Below are 18,812 nucleotides of genomic sequence, written 5' to 3' on the forward strand. Positions count from 1 at the left end.
AAATTCTCTCAGGTTGGAAAAGCTTGAAGCTGCAGTTCTTGCCCCTCACAACCATGGCCAAACCCGTCCATTCCTCCACAGAGAACATCCTGTGAGGATGGGGAGAAAAACGGACACCACGCTGTCTTCCCAGTTCTGGAGGGTCCTCTGGCATGTAACTTCCTAGCACTTGTTGTTAACGAATTCAGCCAATATTTATAAAACACTTGCTCTGTGTCAGAGGCTGTTCGAGTGCAGGAAATAAAGCAGTGAATAAACGAGACAAATAGCCCTTCCTCCTGGAGCTCACATGTTTACAGTGGTCTTCGTTTTATTTTTTGTTAGTATTCCTGTTAAAGCCTGCTTTTAACACCTCTTATCTGAATGCTATCACTGTGACTGATAATTTTGGTGGTCGGACAATCATTATTTACTGGAAGGCTTACAACCTGCCGGGCACCATGCTCGTTAAGTCAGGCATTATCTCATTTAATGCTCATCACCCCCCAGGTCCCGGGCTGGCATTGTAATTTTCAGTCTATATAATTAGTACTTAGTAGAGCCAGGATTTTAACATAGGTCTTTCTGACTCTGAAAGTGTCGCTACTATCCACGCTAGCTTATCTTAAGGATTGTCTCAGATTGCAGGTCCAAGCAACTGGTTCAAAGTGAAAATTGAAACTGCTTTTCTTTTGTATGAGATAAATTCAAAATAAATTAGCTTTCACATCAGAAGGAAAGATATATGCGTCCTTTATGTCCGGTTGTGGCGGTAAATTAGAAATGTAAATTTCAGGGCGGGCAATGATGTGTATTTTGTCACTTTTCCAGCTTATCGTGTATGTCTCTTGTCACGTTGAAACTATCCAGACGACCATTATCAGCAGTTGTCTTTAGTTCTCTGCATTTGATCGAGTACCCGGTAGACCATACTGCATAAGTTAAAATTATTGCCCATAGAGTTTTAATTCTTTCTGAATTGACCTTGGATACAACTTAAGGAAGCATGTATTGAGCATTTACATACATTGTGGCAAGTCAGTTAGCAGGGACTGAAATATCAGGGTAAGGGATTTTGCAGCTGTTCCTCAACCCAGGTCTTTGTCATCCACAAAAGCCCTGACTCACATTAAAAAAAAAATGTCTTTGAACTGTTTGCCTGTTTTAATATCAGTTTCCGTCTCTTTCTCTCTCTTTCTCCTGGTCTTTCCTCTGCAAATATGTACTACGGTTGCCAGATGTAACACTGACACCATTAGGAGTTGAAAACTGGGCCCAGCCCTCGTGATTCTGGCCACGGATTCAGCATCGCTGTGGGTTCTAGGTGGTTAGAGGCAGTTCAGTTCACTGCAGACGTATAGACGAGCATAATGCAGGAAGGGGATTCATGAAGAAAATCAGGTGATATTAATGGATGCTGGTTACTGAGGGGTCAGCACATCATACAGCAGGGTCTCCTGCTCAGTAGTTTATGCACATTATCTCATTTAACCCTCATGGCAGCCCCAGCTAAGGCATGACTGACGCTGAGAGAGGTTAACAGACGTGGCATGTGGTTATGCTGCTTGTAGGTATCTGACCAGGGTTGGACTCCAGGTCAGTTTAACTCTTCTCCATGTCGTGAGGGTTCAGACGATGGAGAGACTGAGGCAGACTGGAGAGACAGAGAGGAAGGCTTGATGGAGGCAATGCTCTCCACTTAAGTAAAACTTCCTACTAATGTTCCAGTCCACTTGCATCACTTGAGCATTTCAGGTGTAACTGGACACTTCTGACATCTGCTTCCTTAATTACACTGAGATCAGCTAACTCATGTAAGCATTACTGTTGATAATTAGTTATCTAATCAAACGGTTGTCATGATCGACTTTTCGTTGTATTTCTTATCACCACTTAAATTTGTGCACATTTCATTATGGTCGTCTTCATATTTCTTGTCAGAGCCACAAAATGCTGAGGTTTGATTTCAAAGTTTTTTTAATTGTAGTTGATTTACAATGTTGTGTTAGTTTCCAGTGTATAGCAGAGCAATTCAATTATACATATATTTTCTTTTTCGTATTTTCATTATAGGTTATTATAAGATATTGAATGTAGTTCCTTGTGCTATACAGTAGGTCCTTGTTTATCTATTTCATATATAATAGTTTTTTTATTGCAGTACAGGCAGTTTACAATGTGTCAGTTTCTGGTGTACAGCATAATAGTTCAGTCATACATATATATACATATATTCATTTTCATATTTTTTTCATTAGCAGTTACTACAAGGTATTGAATATATTTCCCTGTGCTGCACAGTATAAACTTGTTGTTTATCTGTTTTATATATAGTAGTTAGTATTTACAAATCTCAAACTCCCAATTTATTCTTTCCAACCCCCTACCCCCATAACCATATGTTTGTTTTCTATGTCTGTGAATCTCTGTTTTTGTAAATAAGTTTGTCTTTTTTTAGATTCCACATACAAGTGATATCATATGGTATTTTTCTTTCTGTTTCTGGCTTACTTCACTTAGAATGACAATTTCCAGGTCCATCCATGTTGCTGCAAATGGCATTATTTTATTCTTTTTAATGGCTGAATAGTATTCCATTGTATATATACCACAACTTCTTTATCCAGTCATCTGTCGATGGACATTTAGGTTGTTTCCATGTCTTGGCTATTGTAAATAGTGCTGCTATGAACACCGGGGTGCATGTATCTTTTTGAATTAAAGTTCCTTCTTGATATATGCCCAGGAGTGGGATAAGTCTATTTTTAGTTTTTCAAGAAATCTCCATACTGTTTTCCATAATGGCTGCACCAAACTACATTCCCACCAACAGTGTAGGAGGGTTCCCTTTTCTCCACACCATCTCCAGCATTTATCATTTGTTGACTTTTGAATCATGGCCATTCTAACTGGTGTGAGTTGATACTTCATTGTAGTTTTGATTTGCATTTCTCTGATATTTAGCAATATTAAGCATTTTTTCATGTGCCTATTGGCTATTTGTATTTCTTCACTGCAGAATTGCTTGTTTAGGTCTTCTGCCCATTTTTGGATTGGGTTGTTTGGGGTTTTTTTATTATTAAGTTGTATGAGCTGTTTATATATTCTGGAAATTAAGCCCTTGTCAGTCTCATGTTTGGCAAATATTTTCTTCCAGTCAATAGGTTGTCTTTTTGTTTTGCTTTTGGTTTACTTTGCTGTGTAAAAGCTTGTAAGGCTAATTAGGTCCCATTTGTTTATTTTTGCTTTTATGACTATTGCCTGTGTAGACTGCCCTAGGAAAACGTTACTAAGATTTCTGTACTTTGTATCTGCTTCTTGTATTTTATCTTTTTGCTTCTTGTATTTTATCTCAGATTGTAGGATGGCACCAAAAAGAAATCACAGAGGGTAAAATTTCTTGATATTCTTAATCAGAAAAAAAATAGACTGCAACAAAAGGTACAGGTTTTTGGAAAAAGTCACTAGGTACTTTGACCTTTATCATGAAAAGTTTTATTATGAAGTCAATTAGAAACAATGAGTTATTTGGCATTACAGTGAACCCCCTCCCATCCCCAGAGCTACAGCTAATCTTTACTGCTCTGTTACATGAATCAGAAAGAAGCGCCCCCTCTACATTGGTACATTGTGAGGCAAGGGCAAGGTGAGAAGGAGCAGGCATCCCTTCCTCAGGCAGATGCAGCCCTGAGCTGGCACACAAGCTTGGCGGGTGGACAGCAGGGTGGATGGCAGCCCCTACTTGCCACCAGATCAGGAAACTGTGAAGCCCATGAATAGCAGGAGCATACACATGCATGCTCATACCTGTCACTCTAGAGGAAATAACAGGAAGAAGGCTGAGTATTTTGCACTCAGTTCACACAGTCATGCAATTACCTGCGAGGTAGGTAATGAGGAAACTGACTCAGACAAGTGAGGAGCACGCAGCTCTCGAGTGTGGGAGCTGGGACTCAGGCTGAGGTCTGATGAATTCTAAAGTCTGGCTCATTGTGGATGGTAAGCTAACACCTTGTCTCTGCTCTGCAAAACGTTTCAAACTTGTTGGGTGGCACAGTCAGCATTCAGGGAAAAAAGCAGCAAACCAAATCCTCTGTTCCTTGTGCCCATCTCTTTGCAGTTGTTCAATCTCTTCCTTTTCCTGGGAGTTCCCTTTTCTACTTCTCTGTGTGTGTTCAAATCCAACTCTTCTAGATGTCGATCTGTGCTGCTCCCTCCATAAAGCTTTTCTTGATTCACTTTGTTTCTTAAATTTTTAAAAAATTTTATTGAAGAGTAGTTGGTTTACAGTGTTAGTTTCAGGTGTGCAGCAAAGTGATTCAGTTATACATACAGATACATATTTTTTTCTTTTCAGATTCTTTTCTATTATGTTACTATGAGGACCTGAATCTAGTTCCCTGTGCTATACAGTAGTAGGTCCTTGTTGTTTATCTATTTTATACACAGTGATATGCATCTGTTTTTTGATTCACTTTGACAGGGAAATAATCTCCCTCCTACAAATCACTAAAGCACATCCTTTGACCACTCTTAGGGATCTGAACTTGCTTGACCTTTCATTATGGCTATATGTGTATATATGCCTTTCCCCCCTTCCCATTATTGGCTATAAATTCTTGAATGGTGGTATTCTATAGAATTTTTCTCTTATCATGACTGTCTGGCACAGTGTAGGAGCTCAAATTTTTGACTAAATTAATAATTGATTGAATAATCGAATGAAGAAGGAGTTAGCCAACACTAATCAATGTTTATTTTCAATCAAATAGTATTCAGATCCCCCATACCACTAGAAATAATGACAAAATTTGGATTAAAAAAAACTTTAAATATCTTGAAGTCTTTAAGGAGCTGACATTGCCAGTGTTGTGGGTTGAATTATACCCCCTCCTCAGTTGAGATGTCAAAGTCCTAGTCCCCAGTACCTCAGCCTGTGACTATATTTGGAAATAGGATCATGGCAGATGCAATGAGTTGTTAAAAGGCTGGAGAGAAACAGTGCATGACATGTAGAGGAACAGACTAAACACAGTGGTTTTCTCATCTGAAACCACAGAAGCCAGAAAGAAGTAGGACAACATATTTCAAATGCTGAAAGAAAAGAACTGTCAACTCTGGATTTTATAGGCAGCAAAAATATCCTTCAGGAATGAAGGGAAAATACAGATGTTCTCAGATGAAGGAAAACTAAGAGAACTGGTTGCGAGCAGAACAACCTTTAAAGCAAGGCGAAAAGAAGGTATTTAAGCAGGAAAGAAAATAAGGAGGCTTGCTTATAGGAGAACAAACAATGAAGCATGTAAAACTAGAGATCAATATTAACAGGCTTCTTTTTGAGCCTCAGTTTTTAAAAATTATGTCTGATGGTTGAAGCACAAATTATAAAATTATCTGATGTGCTCAGTGTCTGTAGAGGAAATAATGAACTTAAATGTGAGGTGGGTAGTAAAGGGACCTGTATGGAAGGAACTAAGATGTCTGCATCTTGCTTGGTGCGATGAAATGTCAGTATCAGAGACTCTAAGTTACACGGACGTGCACGGCAATACCTCGAGTAACCACTGGGATGCCGTTCAAAGTGGTAGATTCAAAAACACGATCGATGAATCAAAATTAAATTTAAACTATTTAACAGCCCATAAGAAGGCAAGAAAAGGAGGGCAGAGGAATGAACAAAATAGAACAACCAAACAGAAAACAAATAATAAGGGCAGACATGCCCCAACATATCAATAATTACTTTAAATGTGAACGGTCTAAATACACCAGTTAAAAGGTTGGCCGAGTGGATGAAAAACAGGACCCAGTTCTATGCACTCACCTGGGCTGGAAGGCCCATTCCTCCTAGGGAAGCTCGACTGCTTCCTTTCTCACATCAGCCACAGCCACTGTTCCTCCCCTTGCTTAGGCAATATGTCCAACAGGATGTCTTCCTGAAAAGAAATCAGTTGTTCCAGAGACAGAGTGCGTTATTTACCCCCAGAACAAAGAACACCTGTAGGAGATACCTTGTTTACTGAGCAGTAGTTTTAATTCCTGCTACACGTGCCCCACACGGCTCTTTGCTCCGTGGCCCTGACTTTCCTCTCCCTCTCTCCTTAGGGCATCTGAGTGGTGGTGAGCGTCCGTACTTCCCCGATGCTCTGCCTTTGTGTATTTTCTTCTCTGCTTCTTGGAACACCTTACCACCAATCTTTTTCCCAGTTAAGACTTTCCAAAAGTCTGATTTTAGGTGACTTCCTCCAACCAGGCTTCTGTGATGCCTCTGGATTAGGCTGGACGCTCCTGACATGTGCCTTCAAAGGGCACTGCATTTCCCTGACCGTGGAAAGCATCACGCTTCATGGTAATGATCTGCCCGCTCTCTGAGGGCAGGGGCTGTTTCGTCTTCACTACTGTAAACTTTGTCAGGTGCCATCCCTGGTGCATTATAAAAATTTAAAAAAAAAAAAAAAAACCACACACATCTGCCACAGAAATGAAAAACGAGCTTGACTCTCTTTGAGAAGGCTCAGAGGAACCTACCTCACTGTCCTCTTCCAATTTGGAAGCAGGGATTGCCAGATGGCTCCTAACCCAGCTCTGCTATACTAATATTGTGTGATCTTAGGTCATTTTTTTCCAAAAGTAAAACAAAAAAACATTATGGTTTCTTAACCGTTTCCAAGAAAAGTGAAAACAGAATTCAGCCTATTCTGTTAGACTCTATCATTTTTCTAGGATAGCCTCACTTAAAGCAGGCATTAAGAAACATTCCAGATTCCTAGCAGAGTAATTTGGTGAATCCACATGGCATGAATTTTCTATCCCATTTGCCTACAATGGGGTTCATTTATATCCTATTTTACTTTGCCTCATTTGATTCAGCTGTCCTAGAAATGTTCTCCATTCTTCTCCAAACTTAGATCTTCAGGGCATTGCCCTCAGGTAACAAAGTTGTTTTTATATACTTAGGGATAAAAAAAAAATTTCAACTCCATGTTTTTCCTCCCCAAACCTTTGATGATTTATTTTAAAATGTATTTAGTTAATATTTATAAAATAACATTATAGTACCATGCATGTGTTTAATGAGTGATTTCAGAATCACCTATGATTTTAAGCAATTTTTACAAAATGGAGATAATTTAAAACTCTTTAGAGCACAAAGGTATTTCAGAGAACTGTCTCAGGTGAGCCTCAAGGCCATGTCCTGCAACAGGAGAATAGTCCCTTTTATCCTTACTTTACGGAGGAGAGTGTGGGAGTATGGAACATTAGTACAAAGCAATCATTTGTGATTTCCTCGTTTGACTTTGTAGAAAATACATGGAATTTCAGTTTGATATTATATTGTATATCTACACAAATATTGCATTAAAAAGAGAGACTAAAATAAGTTAATATAGTTGCATTAAGTACACTTTAGAAAGAGAAATAAAACTTTGGGGCATGGTAGCAGAGAACTTCCAGTACAAATGTACTAGAGGCTTTCAGTTCCTTTGCGATCGAGTTAATCATTTGACTAAAGTGGTAAAAACGTGAGCTGACCTTCACATTTAAAGCTGATGTTATTAACCTCCCATAAACAGAATATTCAGTTAAGGAAATCCATTTTTTAAAAAACTCCACAATTAAAAAAAAATGGTTTTGCAGCATCTCAAATGATAAAGTTCCGTTGAATTTTAAAGCAAGAAGGGATCTTTCAGATCTGCTCGTATGAGATTTCCAAGAATTACAGCATTCTAATGGTGTCTGGAGATGTTCCAGCCTAAGAGTTTCCAAGCATGATTTTATATTTTGGTTCTGACGCGTGAGGAAATTTTCATCAATCCTCAATACGTAAGAAAAAAATAATTTTTTTCCATAAATCCAGTTATGTTTAAAAATTATTTTTTTCTACTGTTTTTATTGTTCCACGTTTTTAGAATTTAAATGATGCTTCATTCGGGGAAACAAACACTGGCAACCCTATCTCAGCTTCCCCTCCCCCCCTTCTCTTCGGCAGAGCGGGGTGGAATTTATTAGTCTGTGATATTGAGCAATTTGACACTGGGGGACGTTAGTCATGGCTGATACCTGCTGAAGTGCCGATGGGTAAGCGGGGGCCAGAGGAGTCAGATGTCCGCTCTAGGCCATGGTTTAGAACTTAGGTCTGCTGATTCCCAGGCCAGGTCTGTTCCAGCTCCCTGTGCTGCCTCAGACAGCCTGGGTGAGCTCCTTCCCCTCCTCTGTGCCAGATCCAACAGTGGGAAGCTGAATTGCCCATGAAAATTCTACTCACTAATTCATAAGGCATTAAAAATTAAAAAAAAAATTCTTTTGTCGAGTACCTTTCCTTTTATTAATTATCTGACCCCAGCAGACTCGATTGACTAATAACCCTTGTTACATTATCTCCAGCTTATTGATAAGGTCCATCTGGGTCCTATAATGTATACGAAGGAAAATGTATTTAAAAATTATTAGAGCGTGTAAAATGAAGGTAAATGAAACCAGCCCGGTCTCAACAGGAGAATTGTGGGAAATCCACAAGGCGGGTGGGGAAGTGACTTTCAATAGTGATTTTAAGTAGATTCACTCTCCAGCATTGAGCCTATGGAAGATAGCATCTTAAATACGAATTTCATTCTCTGATGGCAGAAAAACCTTTAAACAGCTGGAGTCCAGTGTGTAAAACAGCCCCGCGTATAGGATGAAATTCCAAAACGCACTGTAGAAACGAGTGCCTGATATTTTTACTGATGTAATTTATCTTGATAGGGAGGTAAGTAAATATTTAAAGAAAAACAAGTCAATAATTTTCTTTTTGTTTGTCCAGACAAGCAAAAAGGTCAGTAGCTGAAGTCCTGATAGGATGTGCTGCCGGGAGACAGGGCCACCGCAGTGATATTTTTCAGCCTTCTAATTCCTGCCAGTTTGCAAAGAACATGCACATTTACACGATATAAAGCAATGTGTTATCAATACAGCAAAATGCAGGATAGAGCAGCTGGAGCTGGCAAAATTAACTGGACCTAAGGGGGAATTAACTCTTTTAGTCTACACTAAATGTTCCCAGGATCTCTAGAAAGTAGACAGTTTGGAGGCTGATGACAGGGCCAGATGTTTCCTGTGATGCCTACCATCTCTGCAGATGGTACGTACGAGGTGCAACAAAAATTGAACAGCAAGGAATTAGGAATAATCCCTTACGCTTATATGATGCACTAATATTTTACAAAATATTTTCAGTCAGAATCTTCAGCCATCCTTGTGATAAAGCACACAGACTGCAGGTGGGAGGAGCGAGGTTCAGTAACGTCACGGAGCTTCCTCAAGTGGAATGGAAACTAGGGTCACGTGACTCCAGATTCCGCCCTTCTGCTATATGCGACTTCAAATCAGACAGATTTGTTCTTTTTAAAATTATTATTCAATGTCTCACGAATGCTTGCATCTCAAGGTTTGAACTACCAGCACCTTCATTTTCTCTGGAAAAATGGCTGTTACTTTTCTCCCCAGTCTTGTCAGGTCCATGTACTCACAGTCTTGGAGTAGGGACCTTGCAGGTGAGGGTTTGAAGTTAAGTGATTGTCCAAACTCCAGGCCAGATCCAACCGCATGATTTGGCAATCATGGCTCCAGGCTTTCAGCTGAGTGTTCTTTCCAACACAACTCATTCTTTCTCAAAGCTTCTTCGTTTTTTTTTTTTTTTAACTATGAGGATAGTCATAAAAGCCTTGTCTAACTCCGAGTCTGACAGATCACAAGGTGTAAACAGATAAGAGCATAGAAAGGTTCAAAGAACTAAACTTACAGAAAGCAGTACTGAGGTCCCTGCCTGGCCTCTGTATCCATCAGTGGACTCCCCCCTGTGACTGGCTCCGGTCCAGCCGTGCTGGGCCTCCCCCAGTCCTGCTGCTTTGCCCTTACTCCTCCCGGTCAGTCCATCTCTAGCAACATGAGGAAATGTCTTGAGTTCCATTTTTCCAGTAGGTTTCCTGTTAATTTCCATGTCTGTAAACTTCTGGGGAGATCTCTTTTCGTCTTGTGATCTCTTCTAGCTCAATGATGTTGCGATCTTCGACGCTGGCTTGTATTTGCATTTCATTCATATTTTAAAATAAATATAAATGAAGTTCAGCATTTTTTCCCCCAGAATTCATAAGATTTCTGACCCCGTGTTCTGCCTTGCCACCATCCTGGTTCCAGAGCAAATCATGACATGAGTTAGGATTTTGAGAGGGACAAAGAGTTCAACTACAGATTCTTGATTTAAGATCTATTAAGTTACAAGATACTGTATATATTTCCCTGTGCCATACAGTAGGCCCTTGTTTATCTATTTTATATATAATAGTTAGTATCTGTTAATCCCCAATTCCTAATTCATCCTCTTTTCCCTTTGGTAACCATAAGTTTGTTTTCTATATCTGTGAGTCTGTTTCTGTTTTGTAAATAAGTTCATTTGTCTCATTTTTTTTGGATTCCACATATAAGTGATGTCACATGATATTTGTCTTTTTCTGAATTACTTCACTTAGGATGATAATCACTAGATCTATCCATGTTGCTGCAAACAACATTGTTTCATGGCATTATTTCATTCTTTTTATGGCTGAGTAATATTACTATGTGTGTGTGTGTGTGTGTCACATCGTAATTACTCATTCATCTGTTGATGGACATTTAGGTTGCTTCCATGTCTTGGCTATCGTAAACAGTGCTGCTATGAACACTGAGGTATACGTATCTTCTTGAATTAGGGTTTTCATCTTTTCCAGGTATATGCTAAGGAGTGGGGTTGCTGGGTCATATGGTAATTCTATTTTTAGTTTTATTCAATACCTTGTAATAACCTATAATGAGAAAGATTTGAAAAAGAATATATATATATATACATACACATATATATATAAAACTGAATCATTTTGCTGTATACCTGAAACATTGTAAATCAATTATACTTCAACAAATTAAAAAAATGTTTAGTTAAAAATGCTTTGACTTCAGAGAGTTCATCTGAAAGTTACCGCAGTGGAGCAGAGAGAGCAAGAGACTTGGAATGTGGGACTTGGTGCTCCCATCCTGGCTTCCCCACTAAGTTGCTTTATAAACGTGGGCAAGTCACTTCTCTGTGGGCCTGAGGGATGAGATGGGGCTCAGGATGAGCCCTGACTTCAGCCTTCTAGGGCCTTACATTATCCTGAAGGCTTCTGTAACAGGAGTGCTTTGCTAGAAATTCTTGACAGGTGTCTATGCTTCCATATCCCTGGGAAATAGGCTATATGCACATACCTCCATACAAAGGGAAAAGAGTATAAATCAGGTTCTTGAAGTATTTCAACAAGTTTTGGGTAGAGGTGCCTCGTCCTGGCCCTGGAGGTTTGGAAAGGCCATCAGCTATGTTCTTGTTTATTTCTGGCTATTGACTAGTTGTGGGGTGGCAGGCATCTGACTTGTATGTTAATGAGGAGTTAATTACATTAACTCCTTTCACAGGGCTAGTGATGATTAGCTTTCAAAGAAAAGGCTATTTTAGCTCAAGCAGTTCCCACAACTTTTCAGGTTGAAAAGGATGCACTAGAAGAGATCTTTCGAGCAGAGCTCTGTGTCTCCAAATGTCCCCATCATTCAAACTGGGACAGAATGTATCCTTTCGAGCAGGTCGCCCATACAGATTAGACTGCTTCCAAGAGGGGGTTCCAACCATGCCAAGGCACTGGAGTGGACACCTGGGGAGTTGCAGCCAGGCTTCCTTGTCTTATTAGCTCTTTGATTTTGGACAAGAGCCACGTTTGAGTTGAGAGTTCTCACTGGGTTGTTGCAACACTCGAATGAGATAAAAGGTGTGAATGTGCTTAGAAACCACAAACAGTGTGCAGGGATTCCCTGCTGCTTGTACTGACCAGGGAAAGTCGTCTCCCATTGTCCCCCGGGGGACATTTAAGCAAAGACGCTTTCCAAACCACCCCAAGAGAGAACCGGCGTAGAGGTAATCCTGCGATGGAGGTAAGGAGCACGGGGTGGGGTTAGGGCTCACACATTCTAACTGCAGAGGAGGTTTCCAAGAAGAAGTGACACGCTGACTCCTGGGGAGACCTGGAGGAGATGAGGCCTCTTTTCTGGCACAGTTTGGGGGCAGGCAGGCCTAGATTTACCCCCTTCTCTGTGATTCTAGGTGAAGGATCCTTACCCCAAAGTACTTTAGAAACGTTCCTTCCATCTTCTACTTCCCACCTCCTCTGTGGGAGGACAGAACTCTCACGTCCACAGCCCAGATGTACCGAGGATTTAGACGGGCCGATGGCACAATGCCAGGCTGGACAACTAAACTCTCCCTTGTACTCTGGGTCCACGTCAGTAACTTCAAGTCAGTCTCGTCTTTCCCTAGGCTAAGGCAAAAGTGCACTTCTCCTCCAAAGAGCAGGCATCTTGAAACCAGACTGTTGAGGGCATTCCTGTCCCACTGGTCACCATGTACCATGAGGATGACAAGGAATCAGCCTGGGCACCACTGTTCTGCCTCTGACACGGTCTGGTGGCCCCTCTCTGTCCTCTTCTCCTTGTACTCCAGTTCTGCCACCTTCCAGGACCAGTGACATCCTCATTGATGAATTTCTTTCATTGATTCCTCCTCTCTTCTTCCTTTTTTGACTTCTTCACATTAGTAATAATGATTATTAGTGTAGTAATTCGTTACTGTGGTGCGTAAGGCGAGGCTCCCGTGTGAAAGGAACTCTCAGATCAGCGCCAGTACAGAGAGGCGATGCCACGCACACTGTGGGAGGTGGGAAAGGAGGCTTCCAAAGTCATCCTGGGCAATCGAGGCAGGAAAGGCTTCAGTGCATGATGGATGTTTGCCAGGCAGAGTGGATGGGAAATGTGTTGGGAAGGATTTCCTGGTAGAGAAAACAGCACATGCAAGGGTGCGAGATGCGGTGGTAAAGTGGGTGATGGGTTTGTTTATTTAACCACTTCACCTTTGCAAATTCTGTGCCTTTATTGGGGACAGGGCAGATTAGAGCTGCAGCTGGGGACTGAGGCTAGCCGGGTTCTTCCGAAAGGAGAAGGAAAGCAGGAGCAAATGCCTGGTAAGATTTTCTTGGAGTCACTGAATGTCTCTATCAAGCCAGGACGCTGAGCCCCAGGCCTTTTGCTCTCCCCCAGCTGGGCCCATGCCACCGTGACTGAGTCCTGAATGACAGATGAAAGACAGACCTGGGATGCAAACCACATCCCAGCTTGGCAAAAGAGCCCTCTCCGGACTTCCTCAAAGATCCTGAATGCAGAGAAACGACACCGGTTCTGGGCTTTCTCATGCAGTTTTGAAACCTTCCTAGTGACTCACTCCATTTGTAATGACTGAATTAACTGCATGGAAATTGCCTTTGGTGGTGATGGGGGTTGTTTTAGGGAGACCTTGGAAGGCTTCGTACTTCTGTCCCCCAGTTTTCCCACTCTGGCATGCAAAGCCTTACCTTTCAAATGGTGAGCCGAGGTTTAGGAAACCAAGCCCCAGAAAGAGTTAATTCAGCGACTGCTTCTCGGGGCTGTCTCTGTGTGTCAAGGTCCTCCTCTCTGCAGCTGACCACCAAGGCTCTCTGGAGCCTCATAAAATGAGAATACGAAAATTCGTGATCACTGAAGATCTTCTGAGATTTCACATTGTGTTTAAATTAAAGGTATAACTGATAAAGTTCATCTTCCCAGGGCAACTTTATTTAAATTAAAAAAAATTTTTTAATGGAAGTATAGCTGATGTACAAGTTGTGTTAGTCTCTGATACACAGCATGGTGATTCACTTTCACACACACACATTCCTTTTCATTATAGGTCACTACAAGATCTTGAATATAGTTCCCTGTCCTCTACGGTAGGACCTTGTTGTTTATCTGTTTTATATGTAGTAGTTTGTATCTGCAAATCCCCAACTTTTGGTAGAGAAGAGAGCAGTATTTATCTGAAGGGGAGCAGGAGGATGTGCCCAGAGGGTGAGAACAGAGGAAAACCGGACAACTCCCGCAAATGGTTGACCGTGCCAGGACAGACTCCTTCTGTTCGGATGCTCAGTGCTGAGCTCCATCCATCTCAGAAGTCCAGTGTCAGGTGCAGATGCCCGGGATGTCATTAAACTCCCCTGTGTGCCCACATCCTCTGGGGGCAGCCATTCCCCTGCCGGGATGTGCTTCCAGAATTCATCTCTGCAACAGGTTAGTTTTCCAATGTGTGTCCCGCCCACATGGGCAGGTTCTGTGCTAGCTTTTGGCTTTCTCTCTTTCCCTCTCTGACAGTCCATCTGCTTGGTCCTGCTGGGAGTGGGTCAACATGCCATCTGCCCAGGGCTCCAGACTGGGAAAGAGAGGAGGCAGAGTTTGAAAGGAAAGCCCTTCGTTTACATGTGGCAGAAGCAGTTTCAAGATGGAAGCAAGGTGGGTTTTTATTGTCTACGAAGAGCCAACTCAAACCTCAATATGAGGTCCTATAAAGGGAAGAGGAACTCAATAAAAATCACAACCTTGAAACTTACTGGGAACAGATAATTTTAGGAACAGTTATCTTGTGGATTAATTATGAAATTATTATTAGTGTGTAACCAGTGAAATTAATCACCTTTAAACACTTTGGTGCTACTTCTCTGTCATGAAATAGGAATAAAATCCAAGATGAATATATATTCCAGGAAAACTTCCTGCTTTCAAAGAACAGCCTTGCCTCTGTTGATAAGTTCTTTGGTGAATATTATCGCCACTCCCAGCAGCTTTCGTTGACAGGCTTGTACATTATGCAGGAGCAATTTGGGTTGTAAAACCAGTTTGCAAATAAGTACACTTCAGGGATCTGTTTAACAAGGAGGCAAAATAGTGATCAAAGGGTTCAGCTGATTAGAAGGGGAATAGAAAAAATTAGGAGAGTGCAAAATGAAGGGAAGGATTCTGACGGAGATGTGTGTGTGTGTGTGTGTGATCAAACCTGAAACCAGACAGCCCTGAACTCTCAGGGTAGACTGACACGTTCCCTTTCGGTGCTGTCGGCAGCCTGGGGACTGATGAAGGCTGATGGCAGATGTATTGTGCTTTTCCTGCTCACAAAGTTCTTTCACTCCTGTCACCTCCTTTGATCATCTTAGCAGTCTGCAAGAAAAGCGGACCCATTCCACAGATGACATTGACGAGAGAAGTGATAGTCAGTTCTTGCCGGCGAGCTACAGGGACACTTTACATCTTTTATCCAGAGTCCACCTTCCCCATAAGGGAAGCCATTGTTCTGTTGTAACCTGAGAAGGACCTCACACACCTTTATGTAGACTTGAATGGTGCCCATTCCTGATACCAGACTTCCTCAGAACTCTCTCTCCAGAAATTCTATTCTTGATTTCCTATGCTTTCTTTGAAAACACAAAAATTATTCAAGATTATTTTCCAAAGGGGAAGGATGGGATGGTGGAAAGATGGAAACCATGATGGGCACAGAGTACCTGGAATATCATTCCACTGAATACATACTTTAGCTTGGCACTGAAGGCCTTTCACTTTTCCATCTCTATAATTCCTGCTTCAGGTATGGCCTGATCAAGGCACAGGCCATCATTGGCTGCTTTCCAAATACACCCTACACTTTCTCATCACTTCTCAATAGGAATCTCTCACTCCCAACAAGAATTAATTTCTCTCTTTTCTGTCTCCTTTCTTCTCCCCTACCTTCTTTATTTTGGAGCTTTATCCAATACTAATGGCAATGACAGCCAGCATTAAGTGCAGTGTGTATTAGATTTCTCCTGCTGCTATAGTACATTTCCGTAAGCCTAATGGCTTAAAACAATGCAAATTCATTATCTAACCATCCTGTGGGTCAGAAGTCTGAAATGGACTAAAATTAAGGTTGGAGTAGGGCTGTGTTCCTCCTGGAGGCCCTAGGGGAGTCTGGTTCCTTGCCTCTTTCAGCTTCCAGAGGCCGCCCACGCCCACTTTCCTTGACTGGTGGTCATCCTCCTCCATATTGAAAGCCCGCCACGTTGGGGCAAGTTTCTTCTCATGCTGCCATTTCTCTGTTCTCTCTCTTTGGACGTGCTCTTCCACTTGTAAGGACCCTGCGGCTTCCACACTGGAAGGAGAGCTTTCCCCTACCTGTTTACCATTGTAACCTCAGGGACTGAGGATACTGAATGAAAGCTCAGTACCGATGCCACCTCCTCATGCCACTTTTCCTAATGTCCCCTCCTGGAGTTCACCTCCATACTCTATGCTAAGTCGTTAACTCCTGGGAGGGCGGTCTCAGCGCCGCACTTCCCCCAGCACCCTGCACAGCGCATGCCCACAGCTGTGCTGCGCTGCCTTCCGGCACAGAGCACGGGGGCCTTCCAGTCTCTAGCATCACTTGAATTACTTTTCCTACTTCCATGCAGGATACAGATCCAGACACATCCTTTAGAAGGCTCTTCGCAGCTCTCTCCTCCTCCAAGTCTGATCAGTGTTTATAAATGAGTATTCATAAGCTTTCCTAAATCTTTCCCAAGTCCCCTCATCCCCCTGATCCATCACCAGAAATGACTCCTGAACTCAGAGCTGAGCAATTCCAAACACAAAGGGCCGATACCCCACTGAAATGCCTGGGTGAGTCCTCCTTAAAACTCATAGGCTTGTATGTACTGTTTGCCAGCATCCCCACTTGGGAGTCCTGGACTGAATGCTCACTTTCGTCTTGAAAACTCTGAAGACAGACCCCCAAGGAAAAGCAGCTACAAAAAGTAGACCTCCACCCAACCCCCACCTTCCTTTCTGCCATTTCAAAATGAATTTCTGATATCTTAGAGAAGAACACATTTATGGACCTTGAAGTCTGGAAGACTTGGGTTCAGATTACAGGAGAGCCAATTCCTGAATGTATTTATGATCTAGAGCGAGTGACTTGAGCTTTTTGAGCTGGGCCACCAGGCACAGCTTTGCTGGCTGTTCACTGCCCCAACCTCAGGGGATGCCGTTCACATAGACCACAAAGAAAACAGCGCCCCCTAGAGTTGTGTGTGGCAGCAACCCCATCAGAGCTTCTCTCTACTATAAAATGGATTTGGTCAACTGCCACACATGCTGGTCACGGAGGTAGATTAACCATATTGTATTTAAAGTGCCTGGGGTATGTTTAGGTCACAAAAATATCAGGGTTTTTTTTTTTTTTTTCTGGTGTGAACTTAGTTCTTGGGATGTTCTTATGTCCGCTGGGCCGAGCATGTTTCACACCACCACTCTCAGGAGTGCGCTTTGAGCCCTTCCAGTGCACACAAACGCGTAATTTGCCTCCTGATGGATCGGGGTTGATTACTGTTTACGGCCGAGTGTTGCACTTCCCTCTGCCGTCTCATTAGGCACAGAGAATGAAGCAGGTGCTGCTCGCTGGAGTGGCGACACCACACAGCCGCTCTGCCCCACCACTCTGGCTTGGGCAGGAGGGAAGGGATGTTCCAGGGCAAATACCACTGCCGGGGTGATCTTTCCACATCTTGACTCTAAGTACATCGCCTACCCATTGAGCTCATGTACCATAGCAAAGACAGAGCCTCGCTCCTTTTTTGATGTGCCTCCACTGCTGGCTTCCAGGCTCCACGCCTCCCCCTTCCCCTGGCCCTTTTCTGGATGCACTGATAAGAAAGCCTGGTGCACCCCCGTCTGCAGCCCCTGGGCCGTGTGCATGGGGACCTTCACCCCGGCCGCAGCCCCTAACCACTTGCCCCCTTCTTCACTCCAGCTCTGCCGGCAGCTTGCCTGCCTTTTAATGCTCTAATTTGGAGGGAGCTCAGATAGAAGAAAAGGACCCTGGACATGAGGTTGAAAGATTCGAATTTAAGTCTTCCTGTAGCCAGTTATCAGCATATGGTAAATAGTGAAATGGCTTCCATGGTGCCATTTTTTTGTTGTTGTTGATTTGAAATGGGCATTGTGATGAGTCAGCGGATAAAGACTTTAAAGTTCCGAACGCCATGTTCACATACGATAGTTGCTGGGTTATGCTGATTCAATGGAATAATGACTTCAGAGCAACTAGAATATAGAATAATGACTTTAAGGTGCTTCACACAATGCTTGGCACATAGTAGTATCTAGCAGAAGTGAGCTTTCTTTCCTTTGTCATCCCCTCTACCCTTGATGCTCCCGTACCACCACTAAGGAATTCAGTGGTAGACCTTTACTCCTTGCTTAGCTATTCTGTGTCCTGTCCAAACTTTGCACTGGGTTACCTGTCCGAAAGTAAACTCATGTCAGGAGAAGTCACCTGATTTCTGGAAGCTAAAGGGCAGTGCGTGTCTAGGGCTGGGGGAGGGGGAAAGGAGTCATCACTTCCCGGAGTGGCCGTCCCCTGATCTGGACAATGAGTCCTCGGACTATCATGGACTTTTCCCTCAAAGGCCGTGTGAAAGAAGGAAACTAGAGTTTGGATGTGCCTGGAAAGGAGTGTCCATCTCATGGAAGAGCAGAAATGTACTGGCAAACGTGTTAAGATACAAAGCAGGACTCAGACTTTTATAAAAGAGCATTTTGGAAAGAAGGAATGAGCAGCCCAGAGAGGAGAAATCAAACTTTGGGGCGAACATAGGTAGGGAGGTCAGAGTCTTAAATGAAAAGACAATGGTTAAGAAAGGAATCTTGTAATATTTTTAAGAAGGTGTGGGTATAAAGCACTCTGTAATCTGGGGTTTTGTCATTTTGAAGACAGCATCAAAAGGAATGAAAGTTACCACGATCTGCTTCTGCTGTGTGGTAATAAAGCTATAAATGACTCTCTTTTTAGCTTGGTTTTATTTTCCCCCATGCCCAATTCTTTGTTTACAAAGACAGATTTGATAACCTCTTTGTTGCTCCAATTTTAAGGTTAT

At 42.4% G+C, this 18,812-nt stretch overlaps 1 long non-coding RNA gene across 2 annotated transcripts in view; it reads left to right on the forward strand.

The window, feature by feature from the left end:
* LOC116157362 (uncharacterized) overlaps positions 1 to 18,812 on the forward strand; it is a 271,892-nt gene that overhangs the window by 142,806 nt on the left and 110,274 nt on the right. The window lies entirely within an intron of this gene.

This window comes from Camelus dromedarius, chromosome 15 (genome assembly GCF_036321535.1).
Source record: "Camelus dromedarius isolate mCamDro1 chromosome 15, mCamDro1.pat, whole genome shotgun sequence".
Classification (NCBI taxonomy): Eukaryota; Metazoa; Chordata; class Mammalia; order Artiodactyla; family Camelidae; genus Camelus; species Camelus dromedarius.